Raw genomic sequence first — 20,402 nt, 5'->3', positions numbered from 1 at the left:
CCAATACGATGTTAGAGAAAATAGGCCAAGCAGTGATTTATTGAACACAGTTTCTGTGTGGTTATTTCAGGGCTAAGCTAGCTGGACAGCCAGAACAAACAAGTGGCCCTCTCCCATGCAGCAAAACTATCTTGAGCCCATGATGGGGTAGAATAGAGGTAGGCAAGGAAAACTAAACTGAATGCTGGGAGAAAGAAGGCAGAGTCAGAGAGAAGCCCCTCCCGAGACAGACACCAGAGCTTTACCCGGTAAGCCACAGCCTTGTGGTGATACAAAGATTAATGGACATGGGTTAATTTAAGATATGAGTTAGCCAAAAATATACTTAAGCTATTGGCCAAACAGTATTGCAAATAATGTGATTTTGTGTGATTATTTTGGGGGCTGAGCAGTGGGGAACAAACAAGCAACCCCCCTACAATACCATGTCAGTTATTTCTCTGGTCTGGAGTTATGGTTTCAGGCCGATATTCAATGAAGATGGCAGTGGATGGGGTGCTCCATTCTGCTTTATGATTCTCACCCTCTCGTCCAAAATTCTGGATGGTAAGAAAATCATAACATACACTGACTTTCTTCTTTTCTGCCATGAAGAGAAAATTTCCCCCAAACAGTTGATACTTTAAGAGTAAGGTGTGTGAGTGTGTGTGTGTGTGTGTGTGTGTGTGTGTGTCTGTCTGTCTGTCTGTGTTCCCGAGGTCAGACATGCTTGCAGGCTTGCAGTCATGGATGCTATTGGCTTAATGACTTGGTAAATTTGAGAAACAAAGAGGAAATCAAGATTACTAGGTTTCTGGCTTCCGCTACACCACACAATATTCGAGCTTCACCAGGACTCCTCAGGTGTCCTGTTTTTGCCCTGTGTCGATGGAGATTCTGCAGCTTGGGTTGCAGGACTGGTCCCTTTATGAGCTCAAGTAGCTCATTGTTGGGATAGATGTTGAAGTAGGACAACTCAAAGGCTTAGATCTGGCCTTCTGTGGTAACTGAGTTGATTGCTCTCCTGCACCCCTGCCCTCAGGTCAGTTCTCCCATGCCCACACCACCAGGGCAAGCTCGACTGTACTGTTCAGGTGAGGTGCAAGGGTGCTTTCCTGAGTACTGCAGCCACTGAGGTGCAGGCCAGATCACCTGCCTTCATGCCTTCAGGGCCAGCTTGTTGAAATAGGAGTGGCAGGGCTGCGTCCCCGGCCCCCGGCCGCCCGCATGGCTTATACCCAGAAATAATTACACGGAAACTGTATTCTTTCAAACACTGTCTGGCCCGGCTAGGTCCAGTTTCTTATTGGCTAGCTCTTACATATTGTTCTAACCCATTTCTAATATTCTGTGTAGCCCACAAGCTGGCTTACCAGAGAGGATCTTAACCTGCGTCTGTCTGGAGTGGGAGCATCATGGCGACTCTCCCACTCAGCTTCTTTTTCCCAGCATTCTCCTCTGTCTACTCCGCCTACCTAATTTTCTGTCCTATGAGGGCCGAGGCAGTTTCTTTATTAATAAGAAATCACTCCCACATCAGTTCCCCTTTTTCCTTTTAAACAAAAAAAGAAAGGCTTTAACTTTAACATAGTAAAATTACATATAACAAAACAGTTATCAAGTAAGAATTACAGTTACAATATTTATATCTATTTTATCTCTTATCATAACTAAGGAAAACTATAACTATTCATTCTTCAACTCCATCAAAGACTCCAGAAGGATATAATATTATCTAAGTAAACAAGAAATAAGAAAACTCTAGAAATGACAGAGACATCTCGCTGCCTGGACAGTCACCCAAAGTTCCTCTGTACCTTTGGGGCATCCATCTTCAGCCTACAGGCCCATGGTATCCAGAGACATTTCCATGAAGCAGGAAATTTTAAAGACAGTTCAGTCATTTTCTGCTGTGTTCTGCAGAATGTCTCGTAGACTCTTTCATGAATCAGGAACCCCGAAAGACCATCTCACCTTTAGGCAAGTCCAGTAGTCCTCTCTCTGTGGGTTCTGTGTCCAGTTTATGCAACAGTCCAGGCAAGAGCAGTTTCTTGCCCAAATGACTATCCAACTCCATAAGGATCCTCTTCGATGCCCATCTTCCTCTTGAAGTAGCTGGTGCTGCCAGGAGCAGACGTGTCTCCTTGTCATGAAAAGTCCTAAGTTATTAAAATATTTTAAATGCCATATTCTGCAGTCTTTGAGAGATATGAAGAATGTCTATCTAACTGAAAGATATCTCTATATATCTAGAAAATCTAATTAACATGACTACAAGCTTAACTATTAGCAATGATTATCCATTAACAACTTATATTTCCTAATTATACATTACATTTTTAAAATGAACTACACAATCACAATACCTTAATCAAGATCAAAAATACATATACATATAACAAAATTGACCTTAAAATCCATACCAATGCAAATTATTCATATCTATATCATATCCCCCTTTAAATGTAAAAGAACATTTGTAAACAATATTTGGGAACATGGGCGTAGTTTTTTCTTTCCAAACTGCTTCCTGCTGAATAGGGGCGTCGTTAATTAGGTCTTTTGTGGTATAACCTGTGTGCCAGGGTCATCTCGGTTGGCAGTTGAGTGAAGTAATTTTTTGAGGGTGTTCACAGCAACCTTTCAGGAGGGCGTGGTCTATCATACCAAATTGGAATAGATGCAATCCACAGGGTCACATCCTCTGTGAAAACAAAAGAAGGACTTTTCCAAAGCATCATATCCTTAGACCCAAATTCTGAAGTCAAGATACCTTTAGAACATATGTGCAGGTTCAGCCTAGCAGCCCATATAATGAAATGTCTCTCTGTACTTAGCTCCTTCACAGTCAAAAATTTTAAAGAAAACACAATGTACATAATCCAGACTCTCTGTGAATTTTCCATTTTTACATGGCTTATTTTTTTTATTTCTCTTAATCTATAACTATCTGTACTTCTGTACTCTGTCTCTTTAAAGACTTTACCCTTTTTCTTTTTAAGACATTAACTTTATTCTTTATATTCTTTTTCTTCTCTTTCCCAAGCCTACGTACATTTATCCAACAGTGTCTGAATCTGTTTTATTGTGAATCTGTAACTTTTTTACTATCCAGGAGCACTTTGTTTTGCGCCTTTAAATCACTAAGCACTTAAGAATCTAAGCTGTGACATTCCTAGGTCAAAAACAGGTACTGTATGCTGGCCCCGCCCAGTCCAACATGGCGGAGCCGCTCGTGCCTCTGATCCTTGCACATTGCACCATTAGCATGGCGGAGCTGCTTGTGCCTCTGAGCTGCGGCACACAATGTCCCCCTTTTAGGCACACAGCAGTCTAGTTGCCATCAAACAAATTGTAGCACTTTAATCCAAATGCTCCATTCATAAGCTCTGTCTCCCGCCGGAGCCAGACAGAGATCACAATGGCGGCACAGCCCAGAAAGCCGGCATTTTAAAACAGCCAGTTTTTTCCTGCTGCCGAGTCAGGACAATTTCTTTGTGGCACGCAACCCAGAAACAGCAAAAAGCTGTTTTAAATTCTCTCTCTCTCCTTTTTAAGCCCTCTCAGGTTTTTAAGTGGATTTAGCCCCATGTTGGGCGCCATCTGTTGAATTAGGAGCGGCGGGGCTGCGTCCCCGGCCCCCGGCCGCCCGCATGGCTAGCTTATGCCCGAAATAATTACACGGAAACTGTATTCTTTCAAACACTGCCTGGCCCGGCTAGTTCCAGTTTCTTATTGGCTAGCTCTTACATATTGTTCTAACCCATTTCTAATATTCTGTGTAGCCCACAAGCTGGCTTACCAGAGAGGATCTTAACCTGCGTCTGTCTGGAGTGGGAGCATCATGGCGACTCTCCCACTCAGCTTCTTTTTCCCAGCATTCTCCTCTGTCTACTCCGCCTACCTAATTTTCTGTCCTATGAGGGCCGAGGCAGTTTCTTTATTAATAAGAAATCACTCCCACATCACCAGCTCTCCCACACTGCCCAGGTGAGGGGCAGCATATATTCAATTTTTACAAAATAACAATCTATACTCATAACATTAAGCCATTTAAAGTCTGAATCATTAGTAACTGATATTTCAAATAACAATTTATAATGAGGCTGCCTTAATCTTCTTGCCCAGAGTAAAACAATGAATCAAATCGAGGAAATTTAGTCAAAACAAATAAACAAAAACCAGCATTAACAGAATACTATGTACCCAGAATTGTTCTCAGAGATTTGTATGCATTATCATCTTCCTTTGTCTTTCAAGGTAAAAAGCCTATCTTCATTTTACACATCAGGAGATAGAAGTACAGAAAGGCTAAGCAGCTTTCTCAAGACAAACAGTAAATAAGTAATAGAGTTAGAATTTAACCAAAGCAAACTGTCTCCATCACCCGTATCCACTGTACTGGACTGCCTCACATGGAAAAGACATGTACAACAGTGAATTGAAAAGGAAAAAAGGAAAAATACTAGGCGTAAAAGACTCTGTCATCTTTATAAGGACAAAGAAAGGGACTGAGATTCCATATTTAGAGTTGGCAAGCTTCATGATCCCCAGAACCATATGTTTCTAATGCCCTGATCACTGGGCCTTTCATTCCCGATCATTTGACATTTTTAAGCATGAATCATCTAATGAAAAAATTACAAGGCTTTCTTTTGAACACATTGTTTATTTGTCACCAAAAGATCTCAGATAGACTTTAAACAAATTCCTTCTCTAAAGGAAAGACTACATACCCTCATGAATGGCATAGCCTAAAAATAGAAATTATTTCAAACAGCTCTCACACCTTTTCTGAATTTCCTACATTGTGAAATGACAGCAGCGTCTCCTTTTCAACACTGCCTTCTAGTCAATGCAAAAAGAAATAAACCATGCCCACATGCTCATATTGGGTGTTTACTTTTCCATCAGTCATCGAAAATAGGACACAAAAAGGGATGTGTCTGTCTCTGTTAGGAAGAAAAGGAAAGTGAGGGGATGGAAATCTAACGCAACAAGAGGGTTGCTGGATTTGGAACTGATTGAAAGAGTTTTGTGTCACCAAACATTTTTCAAAGACCTATCAATCTGCAGCTCTTTTTATAAACCAACCTGTAATGAGTGGTGTTTCCACACATTTCCTTCACACAGTTGTTTCTGAGTTTGGCAGTGTCTTTGATTTGAGAAAGAATTTCAAACTTTAGATGATCACACAGAACCTTTTTTTGGCATCACAGAAAAGAATATTTAGTTCATAAAGACTTAAAGGAATGTCAGCTAGAGTTCCAAGTGGTTTGAACTTTCATTTCTGAGGTGCCCAAAACCACATTGCTATATTTATTTACAAGTATGTTCATAAGTGAGGCCATTTGTGACTGCAATTAATCAAGAACTAGAAAAGACATAAGAAAGAAGAGCAGAGATAAAACATTAGAATTAAAAGTATAAATTCTACACTATTCAAATACCAAGACATACCGAACACCATCATAATGTTCCTATTCACATCCCTGGCACCAAGGGAAAACCACCTTGGAAAAACCAACAAATCCTTGAAATAACAGAAAAGTGCCAGCACTAACAGTGGTAAACTTAGCTCTCCCTGGGAAAATTCAAAGAAAGTGAAGTAATATAACTTGTCACCTGTTGACTGGTTTCTGCTACTTCAGAAAACAAAGAGCACAGCTGACTGGGGTTCAGAATGTACAGCCAGAGGGAGCAGAATTCCTAACTGCAGAGCAACAGACTCCATCATAAACATGAGCTTCGTTCCCTCAACCCTTCATAAACTACTGCTTCCCAATAGTTGGCCCTGAACTAACAACACTAGCGTCATCTGGGAACACACAAAGATACATATTCTCAGGCTGTCAAAGATAACCATATCTTTCTGGGGTAAAACCCTGTAATGTGTATGGATGTGATATTTATATACAGCAGTGCTGAGACACTGCTCCAAACATTAACATAATCGGTGGAGCAACCTGTCATCTGAGACCCTGTCAGGATGACTCCCACTAGACAACAGAGCATTCTCTAGGAGCAGGGCACTTTTAATGGCATGTTGTTTCTCTTTGAGCATTCATTCTATGCCAAGGCCACAATTGCTATGTCCACGTGACTTTATCTATGCAGGGCATGAAGAAAATTAATACTGAAGAAAAAATAGGGAGAATAGTGAGTGCCCTAAATGCCCATCTATAGACAAAACTCTTGCGAGGCCTTGGTAAAGGCCTGCTGCGTACATTCAAAGCAAGTGGCACTGATAAAACGGATCAGAATTTTCACTTTCAAGGTCAAAAGAACAAGAACTACTTCATTTTGATATCCTGCATTTGGGTCCCAAGTGGGAGTTGGTTGAAGTCCAGATAGCCAGATGTATTGAATAGCCGTGGCGACAAGGAAGGTGGAAAGAAATCAGCCAGATGGCCCGCAAGTCTGCCCAGCTCTGATTTCCACCCCATTGTCCCCACCTCTGCTCCCTTATCTAATTAGCGCATGTTCTCAGTGTCAGTGGACAGGAACTATAAAAGAACTCAAGAAGCAGAAAAGTGCCTAAGAGTGTAAATGGTTGAAAAATCAGGAAATAAAAGGCTCTCTTTGATGAACTAGCTTTGTAAATATATTATTTATTTTCTAATACCCAAGCTTGAGAACTCAATATTCTGGAATATTCCTCTTTCTTTACTCTCTCATTCAAGAAATCACAAAATCCGTGTACCTTTTTGCCCAGATTCTTCTATACATCACTTCTCTCCATCCCAACCTCCCCCCTCTCCTCTGTTTTCCTCCCTTAGCTCATCCTAGATTACTAAAAGACTCTCTTTTAAAAAGTAAACATTATATAAAAAACCTTGCAAATAAGCAAAAACATCACACACCAAAATTAACCAGAACCCAAGTCTACACAACCTAATTAAATTACATAGTTAGAATTGCCCTGTCTCTTAATTTGTGCTTTTCTATAGTGTTCATCATGGGCAAGAATGGCAAAGGCCACTTTCACCACCTTTCTTCCTTTCTCAAAACCCCTAACCATCCAGTACCTGCAGGCTCTTACTTCCGGGACATAAATGCAATATCTTTCCAACTTGATTCCTATTTCATTGTTACTATATGTGATTCCTAAATGCTAATCAGTTCTGTATTCATTGTCTCCAAAGTAGGTCATGAATTTACAGAAACTTTTCTGCATCCCTCTCCATAATAAGGATAAACAGTAATTGGTACAAAAAGCCAACGTGAAAATAGATGTTCAAGCAGAGGATACACTAAGGCCTCTTTGCTTGTTAGAACTCTTTCAATCAGTACCTGCCATCCTATTATTTTCTATATTGAATTCCAACTGTTGGAGGAAACAGACACTTAAATTATTAACACAGATTCTTGTTTAACCTGTATAATAGCATGCAAATGGGATTAAAAACTACTGTCAAAGATAAGCATATTTATAACAGAAAAGGGCCCCTGCTCTAGCTTCACATTTGAGAAGAAGGAAGTACCATCCTGACACCTAGAATTCCCATCATCTCTCCATACTCCACGCTGACAGCTCAAGAATTCTACTTGGGCCTAGAAAACAAGGCTCTAACAAATCAAATTAAGTCTTTCATATATCACTATGAGTCCCATCCACTAGAGTCTCAGAAAAATCTATAAATTAACTTAACCAAAAAGGTGGAAGACATATACAATGAAAATTTTAATAAACAAGACAGAAATTAAAGAACACACTAGTGGCAGAATGAACAAGGTGGAAATGTCTATACTACTAAAAGTGATTTATGAATTCATTGAATCCCAACATTCCAGTGATGAAGGTTGATGTAAATGTTAGCTATCCTAACACCAAGGAAAGAAGACTGCAGATGTGAGGACAACCTGGACTACAGTGAGACTCTGTCCGAAGAAAGAAAAAAAGGACCCAAGGATATGTAGCCTCAAGGTTATTTTCACATAATGGGGGAAATCTGACTTCCTTTCTTCTTTTTTTTTTTTTTTGAGGATTTTTGTGGTTTTACTATAAATGTAGATGGGAAATTATGAAATTCTCCAACTCAGTCCTTTTAAAGATAAGGTAAACTCCATAAGTTCTAACAGGCTGTGTTCATCTGCCATTTCCTCACTTTCTGAAACAAATGAGCACCTGAAAGGGCTTTCTCATTGCAGTTCATTGGATAGCTTTCTAAATTATCTAAATTTCTATCTGAATTATTGCAACTCCACACCAGAATTTCACACTGAATCTACCTTAATATCTACCTCACTGCAAGAAAAAACATTTGTATTAATTTTTAAGCAAAAATAGTTTGTTGTTTGCCATTATAAGCTAATAAAACTTAAAAATAGCTCGCTTCACCTTTATGAATTCATCAGTCACAATTTTAATTATAACTTCTATTCATGGAAATTTATTTCAGATTTCATTCAGACATATGCTATGGAAATTTTCTCAGCCTTTTGTTATCAGATCAAAGAACATGCTGAATCATTGTACATATAACAGCACAGCACATGCAGCACCCTGTGATCTCTCTCATGCTTTGTTGTACCTTTATAACTTTGTTTACTCACCAAAATATTTCATAACATTTCAGAGAAGAATAAAATCAGCTAAAAGAATTCCTGCGTTCTCACCCAGGTTTTCCTAATGATAGCATCTCACATACTTGGGCAAAATTGCCAGAGCTATCAAATTGATGTTAGCAAAAGAAAGGATATCACGCAGATATCATCATCTTTTCCACTGTGTCCTTCTCCTACACCACGGACGATAAGGAGAGACCAAGGAGATATGGTGGCTAACTCCCAAATGAGATTTGTCTATCTAGAAAGTCTCAAGGACTCATGCTCAATAACAATAATTATTCAAGAAAACAAATAAATGCTGGCAAAGATGTGAAAAATGAAAACCCTTCTGATCTAGTGTAAAAGAAAATTGATGCATCCATTATGGAACTTAATATGGAGGTCCTCAAAACACTAAAAATAGAAATGCCAAAAGACCAAGAGGTATCACTTTTGGGAACATACTGTTTTTACACAAAAGAAGAAGTAAGGTGAGAAGGTAAAGTAAGAGTTGTTGGGACTGTAGAGAAACAGAAAGCTTCACTCATCACTGGGGAGAACGTAAAAAAGTTCAGCTTTTAGACACCTTAGACACTTAAAACATTAACCTACACATATGCCTACATAACAGCCTATACAAGAATATTTATAGACATACTATGCATAATAGCCCAAATAAGGATACAACCTATTGGCTGGAAACGGATGGTCAAATGTCGTATTCCATACAAGGAAATACAGCCATATAGATAAAGTACTGATTGTATATGCTATAACAAACTAATCTTAAAAACACTACTTATTGTGAATGAAGATAATAAAAAGAGCACATTTTAAATGATTTTATTCATATGAAAGAAACAAATAGAAATCAGTAGAAGCAGAGAAGAGATTAGTGGTCACTTGGAAGGTAGGAGGAGTGATTGCTAATAGGCTATAGTTATTCTGAAATGTCCTGCAATCAGGAAGTGGTGATGGGTGACTGGGCAAGTCTGTGTAATGTGCATTACTTATTTTAAAAGGAAAAGTAAGTGAATTTTTAAAATGGCTCTATAAAGCTGTTCTAAACGGTCACATGCTGTGTGGATCCATTTACATAGCTCTCTTGAGGAAACTGTACAGATTGAAGACGAATAAATGATTGGCAAGTACTTGTGAGATGATGGCTACAGTGGGAGCCTTATGGTTATAGACAATTTCTGCATCTTGATTGTTCTTAGGATTACACAAATTTACACACATAATAAAATGATATAGAGCTTCAGGCCAGAGTATCAACAAGAGATATTTTGTCATGCCAATGCCAGATTCTTGGTTTTACTCTCATACTAGACTTAAGTAAGATACCTCACCAGCAGAAGCCAAGAGAGGGTGCACTGGACTCTCCATACCATCATCCTTTAAATCTAATTGTTTAACATTTTAAAAGAAAGATAGCCGGGCAGTGGTGGCACATGCCTTTAATCCCAGCACTCAGGAGGCAGAGGCAAGTGGATCTCTGTGAGTTTGAGGCCTGTCTGGTCTACAAGAGCTAGTTCCAGGATAGGCTCCAAAGCTACAGAGAAACAAAAAGAAGAAGAAGAAGAAGAAGAAGAAGAAGAAGAAGAAGAAGAAGAAGAAGAAGAAGAAGAAGAAGAAGAAGAAGAAGAAGAAGAAGAAGAAGAAGAAGAAGAAGAAGAAGAAGAAGAAGAAGAAGAAGAAGAAGAAGAAGAAGAAGAAGACAGAAATGAAGAAATAAAGAAAGACAAAACTACATTGTTTTTTTAAATCCCCCATCTTATCAACAGTAGCCTGATACTAATTTGGCTGTACATGGGCTTTGAAGCACTCCCCAGCTTTGATAGCAAAGCTTTGATGGCAATAAATTACTTGGTGTTCCTACCTATTACTCAATTTTATACTAACTTTATAAACTAAACTGAGTATGGTGACTCTGTCTCCCCAGAATGTTCCATGCTGCTTTGTCCTTTGATATTCATGAAATACTTGATTAAAAAATGAATCTGAATATTCAGGTCTCAGACAGGGGTTTGTGCTCGTCCTATGAGGCCTGGAGGAGCACAGCACCTTTAATGCCAAGGATCATCTTTTCCACATTCATGTTTCTGGGTCTTTTTAATTATCTGAAATTCTAATAAAAAGTTTGACAATGTTCTAAAGCCCACACATCCACAATTGCCTCTAGGTAACTCCTCTAATGATCTCTGACTACACCATCTAAACATTTTCAAAGCTGTGATGTCATTGAGTGACGTGTATAAATGGGCTCCAGCATGTTGAGAAGCATTTTGCCTTGTCTGTGGTCATCTCTGTAATTAGGTTCTGGCTTCTTCATGTTTTAGTGACAGTTTGAGAATAAGTAAAAATGGGCTTCTTGGAATAGGGAATTCAGTCTTTTCTGGGGCAAATATTTGAAAACAGATTTTATAATCTAAGATGGCCTAGAACAGGGCTTGCAGTAGGCTGTATCAATTCAATCGCAGCTCAATGAATACTGTACCCAAGATGGTCAACAGATTATTTATCATCTTACATCCTAGAGGAAAAGATGCCTCCCACAGTGCTTCAGTTCTCACTCACTCATTTTCTTTCTTCTTTCTTTTTCTCTTATTGAAAAACAAAACCCTGCTGAAAGAGGGAAATTCAGTTTTCTTCAATAGAGTGATGCTGGGTACATCAACCACTCCAGGGCAGGCCTTATGTTTAGGAGTAACTGACCAACATATAATGGACTCTGGTTTTTGCTGTTGTTTTTAGGTGGTCACAATGTAGTATTATTTGTTTGCTTGCTTGCTTATTTCCTTTTGTTTTTCTTTCTTTTGTTTTTCTTTCTTTCTTTTTTGTTTTTGCGAGACAGGGTTTCTCTGTAGCTTTGGAGCCTGTCCTGGAACTAGCTCTTGTAGACCAGGCTGGCCTCGAACTCACAGAGATCCACCTGCCTCTGCCTCCTGTGCTGGGATTAAAGGTGTGCGCCACCACCGCCCGGCTTTGTTTTCCTTTCTTTTGGGTTGTGGTTCTATTTTGTTTTTTGTTTGTTTCAGGGAGTTTTGTTGTATTGGGTTTTTGTTTGTTTTTGAGAAAGAACTTAAATTTGGGTGCCTAAGAAGAGGAAGAAGATCTGGAAGTGAGGGGAAAAATATGATCAGAATATTTTTTAAATAAAAATTGTTTCAAATACCAAAAATATAATAAAAATAAACAAAAAAGGATATAGTGTCATTCCCTATCTCATTTCATTAGCTTTGGTATGAACTGTATTTTGTCAGATATTAAAATGGCTATACCAGTTTGTTTCTAAGTTCCTTTTGCTTGGAATATCTTTTTCCCTCCTTTTGCCCTGAGATGATGTTAATCCTTACTAGTGAGGTTTGTTTGTTAGAAGTAGCAGAAGGGTGGATCCTGTTTTCCCACCCATTCTGTTCATCTGTATCTTTTTATTGAAGAATAAAATCTACTGATATTCAGTTATATCAAATTAGCAGTATTAGATTACTATTATTTTGCTATTGTAGTGTATGTGTATGTGTGTTGTGTTGTGCGTGTGTGTGCACATATGTGTTCCCTCTTGATTTGCTGATATGGGATTATTTATTCCTTGCATTTTCTTGTATGTGGTCAACCATTTTTCACTGGAGTTTTCCTTATAGCACCTTCTGTAGAGCTGAATTTGTAGATGCACACATGCAAGCATACTTGAGTGTATGTGTGTGTTGCTTTTAGTTGGGTTTTATGAAATGTCTTGTTATCTCCATCTATTCTGATTAAAAGTTTTGCTGGGTATAGTATTCTGGAATGGTATCTGATCTCTTAGAATCTGTAGCACATCTGTCCAGGCCATTATTGCTTTTAGAGCTTCAATTCAGAAGTCAGGTATTACTCTAATAAGTCTGCCTTTATATGTTACTTAGGCTTTTCCCCTTGCAGAATTCAGTATTATTTCTTTGTTCTGAAAAATTAATGTTTTGATTATTATGTGCTGAGGGAACTTTCTTTTCTTGGTGAATCTATTTGGTGTTCTGTATGCTTCTTTATAGGCATCCCCTTCTTTGGGTTAGAGAAATATTCTTCTACAATTTTGTTGAAAATATTTTCTGTGCTTTTTTTCCTGTTTCCCCCCCACTATTCTTACTGGAGAGGTTAGAAGGAAGAGATATGGGCTAGGCTGGAGAGAGGAAAGGAAGAGGGAAATGATATAATTATCTTCTAATTGAAACGTAATAAATAAATAAATATTCAATTCTAGGAAGCATTGTAAGGCCATAAACATGAAGCAATCAAGAAAATTTATTCAGTTTTAATAGAATGAAGACTAAAGCATTAGAGCATGGCTCACTCTATTAGCCCCTCCATTAACACTGAGCCCTATAGTTCACATACAGTTTCAACCAAGCCATTCCATTCCAAGTAAGTACGTTCAAGACACTGGGAGTTTCCTCTCCACCCATCCTACTCCTATACACTGGGACTGTATTTTCACTCCCTAGGGGGCGTGCTGCTGTTCCTCTCGTCCCTTCACCTTGGCTTCAGAAGCTATATTCCAGGAAAGCACATCATTTTTCTTCCACTCATGCCTATACAAGTTATTAAAATCTCTAGGTATACAACCCACTAAAGAACGTATGTTTTGTTACCCTTATTTAGTTTCTTACAGCTAGAATGGGCCCATACAAAAAAAGATTTGCCACCAAAGAATCTCGTGCAGTCACATTTCACAGTAAAAGTGGGCCCTGCCTCTCATATCTTCTTCAGTGAAAGAAAGGCTGCATTCTAGAGGAAAGGTATGCCAAAAAGATAAACTGTTCTTTAGTTTTGCTGTAATTAATTAATCTCATTTGGGATAGAGAATGAAGATCTTTATACTTAAGAGTATTTAAAAAAATTCTTTTCTGAGGTTTCGTTACCTCAAGGCTGAGAGCAGTACAAATCTATAGAAATGAACAAAAATATTTCAAAGGCAATTTGACAGCATTACCACTTAGTGAAACAACTGCTGGTTTCCCCACCAAAACCTATTCCTATCTTAGCCATGATATTGACAGTGTTCATGGCTCCAGGCATGATTCCTTCATGTAGATCAAATCTCATATCAAACAAGTGGCTAGCTAACCCATAAAGCAGTGATTCTCAACCTATGGATTGCAACCCTTTTGAAATCAAAGGACCCTTTCACCAGAGTTGCATATGAGATATTCTGAGTTTTAGCTATTTTATTATGGTTAATAACTGTAGCAAAATTTACAGTTATGAAATAGCTATGAAAATAATGTCAAGGTTGGGGTCTCACCACAACATAAGGAACTGAATTAAATGGTTGCAGCAAGGAGGATACATAGAAAGGGCTGCAGGGAGGAAAGGAAAGGAGGCAAATATGTAATTACATTTTAAATTACAAAAGAAGAGACAGTAAAAATAAACTAAAAATAGTTTCAATTTAAAACAAACCCTAGGGCATTTATTACTTATTGAGCATAAATTGTGTCAAAAATATTGCTCATTTCCTTTGAGTAACATCAATCTTTGTCCTTTTGACATTCTCTTTCTATCCCTAACAAATCTATGAAATAATTTTTCAGTTTCCCTTCACATTCCATTCGCTTATTCCTCTGTCCTCTAATAGGACCATACTTTCAGTTATTGTGGCTTGACTATACACATGTGTCTTCATTAGGTTACTGTTGCTGTGATGGAACACCATGACAAAAGCAAGTTGAGGAAGGGATTTATTTGTTTTACACTCCCACATCATAGCCCATCACTGAAGGAAGTCAGAACAGGAACTCAAACAGGGCAGGAACCTGGAGGCAGGAGCTAATGTAGATGCAATGTAGGGGTACTACTTACTGGCTTGCTCATCATGACTTGCTCAACCTACTTTCTTATAGAATCCAGGACCACTAGCCCAGAGATAGCACCACCCACAATGGGCTAGGTCTTCTCCATCAATCACTATCTTGCCTGAGGCCAGATCATATGGAGGCAGTCTCTTAACTGAGGTTCCCTCCTCTCCAAAGACTTTAGCTTGTGTCGAGTTGACATAAAACTATCCAGCACGGTATGCTAATACATGCTTCCCTCTAGTGGTATACATACTTTACATATATCTTTTAGACCTCTGTAACATTTGTTATCCATCTTAATTTTATGTCATTTGCTTGTGTATTATGTGTGTATATGCGCATGTGCAAGTCACAGCACATGAGAAGATATCAGACAACAATTTGAGGAAGTCAGTTCTTTCTGTCCACTTTATGGGTTCCAGGGATTTAATTTTGTCATCAGACTTGACAGTACGTACCTTTACCTCATGAACTATCTCACCATCCAAATAGTTGCTACTTTTGTTCAAATATTTTTCCAAATAGCCCAGAAAAATAATCAAGTTGGAAAACATCCCACTGGGGCTTTCATTGCATTTATAATAGAACGGTAATTAATCCAGGAATAATTGATGTATGAATAATACTGTCCCCTCAGTTATGAATGACTATGTTTTTACAGTCTTTTCAAACTCCCTTCTAACTTTCAACCAAGTAATACAGTTTTCTATAAAAGCTTTCTATTTTGCTTTTCAGCTCTTCAAAAGCAGCCAGCAGGAACAAAGTCCCTAAGTCTAACAATGTATTGGAATAGAGAGATGATCATTTATTATATTTTCCTGTTGCTAGAATAGAAATAATTTAAGCAACAACTTTCCCTTTTAAACTATAAAAGATTTGAGTTTCACACAAAAATAAAAACTAAAAAAGAAATAGTCAATCAGATATATTAAATGGAGCTTTCACAAAAGGAAATACAGATAAATTGCTATAAAATAGAAATTTCGCAAAAAAATGCTTAAGATATAAATTAGTTGATTGAGCTGAGAGATATTAATGAAAACTAAAATAATATCAAATTATGCAAAACTGAAAATAATTCCTAGATAGTTTTATGATTATCTAGGTAGATGCCACTCACATTGCAGCAACCTATAGCATCCAGAGACTTGAGATGAGAATGGCAAAACAACATTGCTGCAGGGATAAAAAAAAAAAAAAAAAAAAACAGGTTCCAAAGACCAGATAAATATTTAAATATCTTTCAGTATTACTTATACTTATCAGCATGCCTTATTAGAATTCGTTCAGGGTCTCAAAATGTCCCCAGAAAACACAATTAACCTTTCCTGATATTCAGCCTGTACACACCAAAAAACAGATTGTGTCTCTGGATGAAAAGGTCAAGATCTGGTAAAAGTCAATGATAATGCTGTGGAAGTCTACTCTGAAATAGTGTGAGAATGTTCAGAAAATGCAGGTTTTATATTTGGAGCTGAGAAATTAGCTGCACGCTGTGCAGGCTCATCAGGAGGAGACACAGTGTCAAAGACAGACCCAGGAAGTCACTTTATAATATACCAAGAAAACTGCCATATCCTCAGATAGGAGATACGTCAAGATCACTAAACAGTAAAAGCTGGGACCCTACACTGTCATTTTCCTAATTACTTTGGCGGGGGGGACCAACAATGTGATTGACTAATTACAAGAGGCATTTAAAGGGATGAAGAATTCTTTGGCAAGTTTCACGATGAAGGCAGCTCTTTGTTATATTCCATACTTCGGTTAAACTACTGAACTGGAAATCTCACAGTGACTTATGTGCATCATCTCTGGCTATTCAGACACTCAGTATTTAGTTATGATGCCTCGGCGGCACAGAACACCTTCTCCATAAAGCAGACCGCCACCTCCTGCTTGACAGTATGTCTTCTTCATTTGTGGGCTTTCACCATCCCCTCCCATACAAGATTCCTAATAGGAGACAAAATGTACAGCAGGCCACCCATTCCTGTTTGTAGAATGAGTAGTCTAAATTGCTGTGGCTTCCTTTGAGTCCAAAGCATGCCTTTTACATTTTCTGAAGGGTTCAGTCAGATGCTGTTTAAGGCATTCCAGTGGGCTACCTAGATGCAAATCAGGGTGATGGTTCAAGCAACTTAATGTCTGTTCAGAAGGTACCTAAGCTTCCTAGGTATGTCTATTTAAAATTAGCATGATATGCAGATAATATTAGCCTTACATTTTACTAAGTTTCTTCTTAAATTGTAACACAAATATTATATTGGGATTCTTCTACTCAAAATATAAAATGGGATGTTTCTGTCTTACACATAATATTTTAAAATAAGACAAATTCATATTTTTGCTATTCACCCAGATTTAAAATGCATCATTTCTTCAAAAGTTGGACATATCATGCCCAGATCCCATAAATCAAATAACTTGTAAGTAATAAAATAAGTAATAAATGCAAATTTTATTTTTCATATTACTTTTGTTTATTAGGAACTTTGTGGTGATATTTTGTTTGTGCTATAACACATAAAGCTTGCCTGAAATCTAGCCACACTAGTTAGCCATAGAAGCCAGGCAGTGGTAGCACACATCTTTAATCCCAGCACTGGGGAGACAGAGGCAGACAGATCTCTATGAACTCAAGGCCACCCTGTGCTACACAAGATTAAAATAGTCTAAAAGTGTAACAGAGCCAACTGGTGGTGGCTCGCTCCTTTAACCCAGCACTAGGGAGGTGGAGACAGGAAGTGATATGATTGGGAAGAGCGAGGAATATATGGCAGAAGGAGACAGGAGCTCAGCATTCAGTCTGAGATTGTGTAGAAACATCATTCAGTCAGAGGACTTGAGAGACAGGATAGATATCCCATTCAGTCTGAGGATTTTGTAGAGGTAAGAGCTAGTGACCGGCTGCTCTGCTTCTCTGATATTCAGTCAAACTTTATCATGAACACAATATAACCCCAGAACTCATCTTAGTTCAGGATTCTATTATTGTAAAGATACACCATGACCATGGCAACTCTTAGAAAGGAGAACATTCATTTGAGATGGCAGCTTACAATTTCCAATGTTCAGTCCATTATCATCGTGGCAGGGACCACAGCATGTGTGAGCAGATGTGCTATTGGAGAGATAGCTGAGGGTCCTACATTTTGCAGGCAACAGGAAGTTTACTGAGATCCTGAGCATGGGAAACCTCAAAGCCCACCCCCATAGTGACACACTTCCTTCAACAAGGCCATGCCCACTCCAACAAAGTAACATCTCCTAATAGTACCATTCCCTATGAGATTATGGGATCCAATTACATTCAAACTGCCACAGAACTAATTAATAGACAAACTATTTTACTTAGACCTTTATCAACAAGTGTTATGTGAAATCATGTGAGTCTGTTAAAGGGTATCAAGAATTTATTTAGGTATAAAGTGGTGATAAACACTCACTGATACACATTAGATGCCACTGAAATTCGGCTGCACTGTGCTGCCATTCTGCCCAGGGGCACTCAAATCCAACCACCTCAGCAGGAAAGCAAGAGAGTGCAAGACCCCTCATCCTCAGCTTTTAAGTAGTCATGTATGCAGAACGGTCTTGTGCTCCAAAGGTCATTGGCTAAACAGATAGAAATCCCACAACAAACAGGCAGAGTCCAGGCATTTTCCTATAGTATTAGATAAGGACATAAGCCTTGTATAACTCCCTAAAACCCAAGCAACTCTGTTAAAGAATAACACTAATTAAAGATAGTATTTAGTATCAGTTCTCAGTGTGTGTGTGTGTTGTATGTGTGTGTGTCTGTCAAAAGGCAGCCACTATTTTGTGGTTCCTCTGATGCTTACTATATTAAAGTCTTTTTTCCAGATGCTCAGAAATTTTTCCAAATGGGATAAAATAAAATCACTTAGAAAATATGAGCTAGCCTTGAGATTAATAAAACCACTAACTTCACAGACTTTCACAAATGATGAGATGAAAACAACAGTTTTCAGCCGTCAAGTATTTCAATACTTCACTTTGTTTCTATGATACGTTTATCCCATATGAAATATTTACAAAAAGAGTTGTAATGACCTTCTGGGATGAGAAGAATAAGATTCCTGTAGGAAACGCTAAAACTAAATTTGATGGGATGCAAAGTTAGAGACGGCTGTTAAGAGATGGCACGCGGCCACAGGGTGGGGTTTTGTTTTGGTTCCTGTTAGAGATGCAGGTGTTTGGCACCAGTTAAAATCAGGGCCAGCTGCGATATTTCAATAATCCTGATGTTTCTCTCACAATATTTCTCAGAAGTGATGCTTCCTGGTGATGTCTTACACCTGACATATTCAACTTGTGTGGTACAAATGGGAAACTATGGCAATTAACACCCATTTGTGACACCCTTGGCCCTTCTTCCCCACCCTCAGGCCATGACATCAAGGACGAAGAAATCTTAGGTGCTCTAATCATTCATACTTCTTAACAAGCAGTTCAATATAAGATGATGATACTCAAGAATGAGCAGGAAGAGTCTGCAGGGCAATCCTGAGGCAGGTTGGAATGTTCCTTGATCTCAGTGTAGATAATGGTGCTTTAAAACCCCTCTCTGTAGTAGGATCCATACCTAGTTTTGCAAGAATTTGAATAGTTTCTATTAAAAAGCTGCATTTTCTTTTAAGTTTGTTTGAGTTGGAAACCCTCAAACCACAATGCATCTCATGCACATGTTCCCAAGGGCATGTTCATAAGACCGTGCTGAGGTCATCTAGTAAGCTGTTGAAACGTTTTGAGAATGCCTTTAATGTACTGCACGATCTTGGCCTGATTAAAAACAGTTATTTTAAGAATGCATTTGGGAAACAGGCTAGCTATTAAGATATATGTGTAGATAATCTATATTACACTGTATAATGCATAGAGCTTCCCTCGTATAATTTGTCACTGGGTGAGGAAAACAATAAAACTATCACTTCAAGAGTTTTGAATCAAAACATCTCAGAACTATTTGTACACTCAGGCCAAAGCCCCTGTAGTATTTGTGATTAACAGTGGAAACTCACAGGGGTCACGTGAACCATTCAAAGAGCAGATCATTTAATCAGAGGATTAAGAAGTAGACAACCTTCCATTTAGCCAAGACAAAATGTATCATCTGTTGCTTTTCAGTTGAGATAAAAATTCAACTTTTCTTGGAAAACAAACATATGATGAAACTTTGGGGTTGGAAATAATTTTTACCATCAAGTAAATGTTCATTTTCTACAAAGAATTTCTAATCACAGTGGGAAGTAAGTGGTCTACTTGATAAGTGGCACACAAGATTCTCCTCTAGTCTTTGAGTTCCCTGTTCCCCTTCCCCCCATCAAGAGCTGGACATACTGCTTTTCACCTCATCAGGGACTTCCTTCCTGTGCCTTGTTCCAGGCCTTGTACTTCACCCAAAGTGATTTCTAATTGAGCAAGCAGCTGTCCTGGCACAGCACACATGGGGCATCGGGCCACAGAACCAGTGACCCATCCCCACATCTGAATGCAAGTGACCAGTTCCTTGTACCCAGGGCCAAGAAACTCTGTAATTCACCAGAGGAAAAGAATAAAACACTTCAAACAGAAATCATACTTCAAAAAAATGTTCTATGGAAAATTAAAAACTATAAAGAAGTGTCAATCACAAATGAGTGAGGGCTGCACACTGCTGGCAGAGAATTTGTTAATACATTTTCATAAGATAGTAGCAGAGTACGATTTTAGTGAATGAGTTATATAGCTAGAGTAGATATGACTCTGTCCATGGGCATAGATAAGTCAAGAGTAGCCTTAACAAGAATAAAATATAAAGGGCACCATCTTAAGTACTATCAGGTGCTTTTCTAAGGCACTATGACCAACAAGACATCAAGAATAAAGAACCGCTGAGTTGAACAGAGATCTCTCAACAGAAGAAGTTCAAATGGCCAAAAGACACCTAAGGTCATGCTCAACTTCCTTAGCGATCAGGGAAATGCAAATCAAGACAACTTTAAGATACCATCTTACACCTGTCAGAATGGC

The 20,402-nt window shown here is 38.4% G+C and overlaps 1 protein-coding gene and 1 long non-coding RNA gene across 2 annotated transcripts in view; both read right to left on the bottom strand.

Annotated features, from left to right (window-relative positions):
* LOC126501623 (uncharacterized) overlaps nucleotides 1-3,941 on the bottom strand; it is a 63,070-nt gene extending 59,129 nt beyond the window's left edge. Inside the window, exon 1 of the long non-coding RNA XR_007591741.1 lies at nucleotides 1,353-3,941. This is a non-coding gene — a long non-coding RNA (uncharacterized lncRNA). The remainder of the gene's footprint in view (nucleotides 1-1,352) is intronic.
* The window catches only part of Sugct (succinyl-CoA:glutarate-CoA transferase), a 653,069-nt gene that overhangs the window by 330,411 nt on the left and 302,256 nt on the right, over nucleotides 1-20,402 (bottom strand). The gene's annotated exons all lie outside the window — the stretch shown is intronic.

Source organism: Alexandromys fortis, unplaced genomic scaffold, assembly GCF_014885135.2.
Source record: "Alexandromys fortis isolate MF-2015 unplaced genomic scaffold, M_Fortis_MF-2015_v1.1 scaffold_5, whole genome shotgun sequence".
In the NCBI taxonomy this organism is placed as follows: Eukaryota; Metazoa; Chordata; class Mammalia; order Rodentia; family Cricetidae; genus Alexandromys; species Alexandromys fortis.
The sequence above is the reverse complement of the archived record's forward strand: the minus strand, read 5'-3'. Positions and strand labels throughout refer to the sequence as shown.